At 43.0% G+C, this 6425-nt stretch overlaps 1 protein-coding gene across 1 annotated transcript in view; it reads left to right on the top strand.

Moving 5' to 3' along the window:
- LOC118219193 overlaps nt 1–6425 on the top strand; it is a 172652-nt gene that overhangs the window by 139688 nt on the left and 26539 nt on the right. The window lies entirely within an intron of this gene.

Raw genomic sequence — 6425 nt, 5'->3', positions numbered from 1 at the left:
GATCTGAGAGGATCACTTTCACTATCCATGTGAATATTGAAGTCCCCTACAATTACTACTTTATCTGAATTAACAACCAGGCTGGAAAGGAAATCAGCAAACTCAAGTAAAAAGCCACTGTATGGCCCTGGTGGCCTGTATACAATTGCAAGGATAAAACGGACTGCTTTTTTGTCTGGATGTGCAAAACTGAGAACAAGCACTTCAAAAAAGTTACATTTGAAGCCGGATTTCTAAGTAGCAAAAAAATTTAAATGATATACAGCAGCAACACCACCGCCACGACCCGTCAGACGGGGAACGTGAGTATAGCTGTAGCCAGGAGGGGTGGATTCATTTAAGGCAATATACAGTTTTAAGCCAAGTTTCAGTTACACATAAGATTTCAACTTGGTGATCAGTAATTAATTCATTTACAAGAGTTGCCTTAGGGGCTAGTGATCTGATATTAATTAATCCAATTTTTAGCTGAGTTTGGTCTGCCGCATTATTAGTAGAATAACAAGGTCTGATTTTTTGGCAGATTAGCCATACAAACACCCCTATGGTCTTTATTGAACTAACATTTGTCCTTAACTTTGACTTGGACAAGTAAACACAAGTGTTACTCTTATTCTTATCTAACTCAGTTTGGTGAAGTAGTTTGAACTGTGTTTGTGTAGAAAAAAGAATCCCTCCTTTTAAATGTCAGTCAGTTAAGGACGAATGTTGATTGAATCAAATCCATGTTTTTCAAAAGGGGGGAAGAATCCCCCTTTTATCCCTAGTCATGCATAGATAATTTGTGAGTGGGAGATGACCAGAGAGAGCCTGCTCAGTCTGTACCCCTCTTACATTGTTCAAGAAGATGAGATATTTTTTCAACATTATGATTAATGTAATGCTGGGTTTGGTTTGGGAGAGGCAAGTGTGGTTATGAATGAAATGTTTGTGTTACTGTATTGTGAGATTAGGTCAGGCAGTAAATGCACCATGTTACAAGGCCAGTAGTGCCACCCTGGTCTCTGCTTTATTCTGGTGTAGGCTGACCCAGAATCCAATAGTGCCTGTAGACAGAGTGAAAACAGGAAGGTAGAGGAATTGTAGGATATAAGGGGTGTCAGGGTGAGGTCTTCTCAGGGGACTGTTAAAGTGCCTGTTTTTGAGGTAATACTGTGGCTTATCTCAGGCTAAAGTCTGGCCTGTACAAGGTTCTGAAGTTTCCTAAAGCCTGGAAAAAGCTAAATGGTGTCTCCTTGGACAGCACCATCAAATGTATCACTATTCCAACAAAAGGAACTCAAAGGGATCATTAACAGTTCCTACATAGCTTTGGTTTCACTACCTGGTTATATGTAACACCAGCAGAACAGATGCACTGCACTACATGGTTATATATAACCTCAGCAAAACAGACAGACTGCACTACAGTACCTGGTTATATGTGAACAGATCACTTTTTTGCATTCCTGTTTCTAAAGTGAATCTGGCTTTTGCTGTGTATTGGCTTGCAATGCTGTGGGAAGTTTCTCACAGTTACCAGCAAAAGTAAAGAAGCAGAGCCTAACTCACTATCCACCCTGAAAGATGTGTGTTATTTCTTGCATCTTTAATTTGGTTGTATCTGTGGCAAATGTCAGAAGAAAGGGGGCCATTTGGGTAAGAATTTCATCTGTAGAACTGTCAGAGAGTTCTGTCCAACAGGACGTCTAATTCTCAGGCCCAAAGTGCTGCAGTTGGAGATTGTAGCAAAGTCATTTTCCTCAGAGCATCAGTAACTTTAAATCCTCAATATAACTCTTCATCACTTTATGTGATTACTGTTACATTGCACATATCAGATTTTACAGTATATTGCGCTATTTAATCATACAATAATATATAAACTCTTCTTTGCAGACTGAACAGGTGTGACCTCACAGGGAAGTCCTGTGAAATTGTGGCCTCTGCTCTTCAGTCATCAAACTCACCCCTGAGAGATCTGGACCTCAGCTACAATAACCTGGGAGGTTCAGGAGTGAAGCTGCTCTGTGCTGCACTGAGTCCAAACTGTAAACTGCAGAAACTGGGGTGAGTAGTGCTGTGTAATTCAACAGCAGTTGGCTTTACTTATCTTGCTAGGCAGAGGGTAGAGGTTGCACAGGGTCATTATATAGCAGGGACACAAGGAGACTCCTCACTGCTATATAGAGCACCATGTCATTATATAGCAGGGACACAAGGAGACTCCTCACTGTCCTATATAGAGCAAAGGGTCATTATATAGCAGAAACACAAGGAGACTCCTCACTGCTATATTGAGAACAGGGTTATTATATGCACCTTTAGCTGCTCCAAACAAAACTGGCACCAACCCACCATACTGTCCATAGCCCAGCTCCCAAACACAATCTAAAAGCACCCTCACCTTGGCCTGGAAGCTAGGCCTCTTATAGAGCCCATGGTTAGGTAATGGGCCACAGCTGATGTGATTGCACTGAACCACAGCTGCAGCTATACCCGTCTGTAGGGCCGATGCTGCCCCCTGGTGGACTGCACCCCAATTCCCTTCCTGGCATCACATGTTAAACAGGCAAAAGCTTTGAGGATATGCTGTGAAGCACTCAGAACAACACTAATTAATGCATTACTAATGAGATGGGAGAAATACCACTGAGGCATAGATGGATAAAGCTTGCTTTGCATAACTGGATTAAGTTTAAATGATCTAGTGTAGATCACCCTGCTATGCATCCTATTGAGGACACATGGGAAGTGGACATGCAAGGGCAGAAAGAGGAGAAAAGCTCTTATTAATTGTGCAAGTATGCAATGGGGAAAGCTACAATTAGAGGGGAAAAGACATGGCTCCTTCAACCTGCTGGTCTGTCATCTCCCCATGGTTTCTTCTGGATCCTGTAATAGACCTAGCTGTGTTAGGAAAGAACAGAACTGACACAGAGGGCCTCTTACAGTAAGTTCAGCTGACGCACAGCTGCAGCAAGTGTGGGGTGGATATCTGCAGATCCTCAGTATCACTCTTCATCACTCAACACGATTACTGTTACATTGCACATATCAGATTTTACAGTATATTGCGCTATTTAAAAATACAATAATATATCAACTCTCTTTTGCAGACTGATACAGCTGTGGCCTCACAGAGAAGTCCTGTGAAATTGTGGCCTCTGCTCTCCAGTCATCAAACTCGCCCCTGAGAGATCTGGACCTCAGCTACAATAGCCTGGGAGATTCAGGAGTGAAGCTGCTCTGTGCTGGACTGATGAGTCCAAACTGTAAACTACAGAGACTGGACCTCAGCTACAATAACCTGGGAGATTCAGGAGTGAAGCTGCTCTGTGCTGGACTGATGAGTCCAAACTGTAACCTACAGACACTGGGGTGAGTAGTGCTGTGTACTGTGTGACCTTAACTAAATAGAATTAGTGATTATGGATCTGTGCAGTGAAATATAGGGTTTCCAGCAGAGGTTTAGCCTGCTGTATTAGGGTGGGCTGGTAGAAATAATAGGAGGGCAACTTGGGCGCAGTTTGTCACTAGGATCGGTGTCACCCAGTGCGCTCGACGGGGGGACGGGGGGATGGGGTGCTGTTGGAAGCTGCCCGGGGGGCGGGGTGTGGGGGGGGGGGATGGGGTGCTGGCGGGCGTGGGCACGTGTTATGCATTAAATTCATATAGCACTTCTCGTCACATTAAAGACCATCTTGCAGGTTAAATTTTTGACGAAATGTATACTTAACCTTGTCTGTAAATGACCATTTGAAAAGTTAAAAAAGTTGATGCAGGCTTGAATAATTTTTACAAGACATAAGGGCACAAATTCAGAGGAACCACAACAGCCACAGACACTCAGACAGCATCTGAAGTCTTTCCTCAAAACTTTTATCGTTCATACCAGGAACCAGTTTGGTTTCCCTTCTTTCAACCTTTTCCAGATCCTCTATATCTTTCTTGTAGTACAGTCCCCAGAACTGCACACAGTTCACTAAGTGTGGTCTGACAAAGGTATTGTATAAAATAAGTATAACTTCCTTGGATTTACAGGGCTCCAGACTAACTTTTTACATTGGATGCACTGGTGCGCCTAACTTTTTCATTTAGGTGCAGCAGCACATAATTTAGTTAGACCCAAAATTTTTCACCGCGCCTTTTGGCAGCGTAATAATACATTTTAAGTGTTACCTTTTTTGTCAGTTCCCATACACATTGGTAATTTCTTAACACATTATGTAAATGATTGTAAACAGGAATAAAGGTGCAGATAAATGTTTTTTCTTTATTTAAATGACAGCACAAATAAGAAATGGCAATAACCTCAATTGTTTAAAAAATATACTTAAAAAGTGCTGATGTTTAAAGTGCTTGACAAACTCAAATAAATAAATCAAACTCAAATAACTCAAATAAAAGTGTGCGCTGCTCCCGGAGGAGTACAGGGCGCGGTTTCACACATACACACTAGTGATGCACGGATCGGCTCTGACGTCATCAGAATCCACATGTACGCATAAATCATCCACCCGCCACCCACCCGAACAAATTATTTTCTCCGATTTAGAGACCCGCACCCGATCACACATTACCGCTATTTCTCATTATTTCGCAGCTGTTGCATATGACATGGTAAATGGTAAATGGACTGCATTTATATAGCGCTTTTATCCAAAGCGCTTTACAATTGATGCCTCTCATTCGCCAGAGCAGTTAGGGGTTAGGTGTCTTGCTCAAGGACACTTCGACACGCCCAGGGCGGGGTTTGAACCGGCAACCCTCCGACTGCCAGACAATCGGTCTTACCTCCTGAGCTATGTCGCCCCTAATATACCCTGCACTTGACTCGTCATTCACTAAATCGCTCCCACATGGAACTTTTCTGCCCTTCCTTTTTTTAATTCTCCTTTTTTTATTTTTCTCTCGGATCTATTTTGCCTCCATTGCTGCTTAAGACAAATGGACGCCGCAATTGGCACAACGAGAGTCTAGTCTGCTAATTCGCGCCTGACGAAAAATGAAGCTTAAAATATGTTCACATTTTAGAGAATGTAATTAATATTTTCCTCATTAATGATGTGTTATTTCACCCACCCGCAACCCTTCCGCTATTAATCAGAATGTTAATTTTTATGACTCGGCCCACCCGATCCGCAGATTAACCGTGGTGCCCGCGGATATAACTGCGATCCGCACATCACTAACACACACATGCCTTATTTTTTTCCCCACTCGCATTCAGCGAAGAAGAATATCAGGGTCAGAGCCAATCAGATGCAGAGTAGAGGCGGGTCTTCGCAGACAGGTGGGGAAAAAAAATAACGCTACACACACACACAGACAGACAGACCTGCTAAATGTCAGGCGCACCGGTGCGACCAATGAAAATGTTTAGTCGCACTTCACAGATTTTTGGTCGCATGTGTACCCAAAATGGTCGCACTCTGGAGCCTTGATTTATACTCACTACTATCCCAGCATCCTGTTGGCTTTTTTACTGCAACAGCACAGTGCCTAGAACCTGAAAGGTTTTGATCAACTATCACTCCCACAATTGAGCACATTCCAATGTTGTTCCTCCCATAAAGTAATCTAGCCTTGTGTTATTATTTCCCACATGTAGAACTTTACATTTAGCCTTATTGAGTTTCATTTGCCAGGTTTCTGCCCACTTCTGGATTCACTTCTGTCACATATTGCAGTCTTCATCCATCCCCATTATTCACTACCTGCTCTGCACTCTAATGAAATCCATACTTATACTAGAGCTACCGCGGTTACTGCATTACCGCGGTAACGCAATCACGTGTTGACGACAGGGAAACTTAATGCTACAGGGCATAGGTGGCTTGCTGCCCTAGCCACATACGATTACGAAGTAAAATATCGCCCTGAGAAGGTCAATGTTGAGGCTGATTTGCTTTCCCGAAACTGGACACTGAGACGTGGAGAAACCTTTCACAGGGTGATGTGAAGGCGATTTGTGGTCGTGTGCATGTGCAGGAGTCTAGTGACAGTGATGTGCACTTGGCAGACAAACCAGGTGTTCCAGCAGAAGGTGTTCCTGAGCTGTATGCTTTTGCAACTCATCTCAATTTGGGTCAGCTAGAACAGTTCACCCGAGAAGACTTGCGAGAAGCACAGCTAGAGGACAGTGTTCTCAGAGTAGTTAGAGAGGCTTTGAACACAGGTCAGTGGCCGGCAAACTAGAGCTGCCGCGGTTACTGCATTACCGTGGTAACGCAATCACGTCACGTCCACCGCAGAGTCAAGCTGATCACCGCTTCACCGCTGGGTTTTGTTTTTTTCCCGTTTATTTTAGGCCAATTGTTTATGTTCCAATTTTTACTTGTAAAAGTTGTGATCTGAAATAAATGCGATGCAATTTTAAAAATAATTATAATTATAATTGTGTAGCCTATTTTCTTCACTCCATGTGTTCGAAAGTTTTCACT

This window comes from Anguilla anguilla, chromosome 19, assembly GCF_013347855.1.
Source record: "Anguilla anguilla isolate fAngAng1 chromosome 19, fAngAng1.pri, whole genome shotgun sequence".
NCBI lineage: Eukaryota > Metazoa > Chordata > Actinopteri > Anguilliformes > Anguillidae > Anguilla > Anguilla anguilla.
Note: the sequence above shows the minus strand (reverse complement) of the source record. Positions and strands in the feature narration are given on the sequence as shown.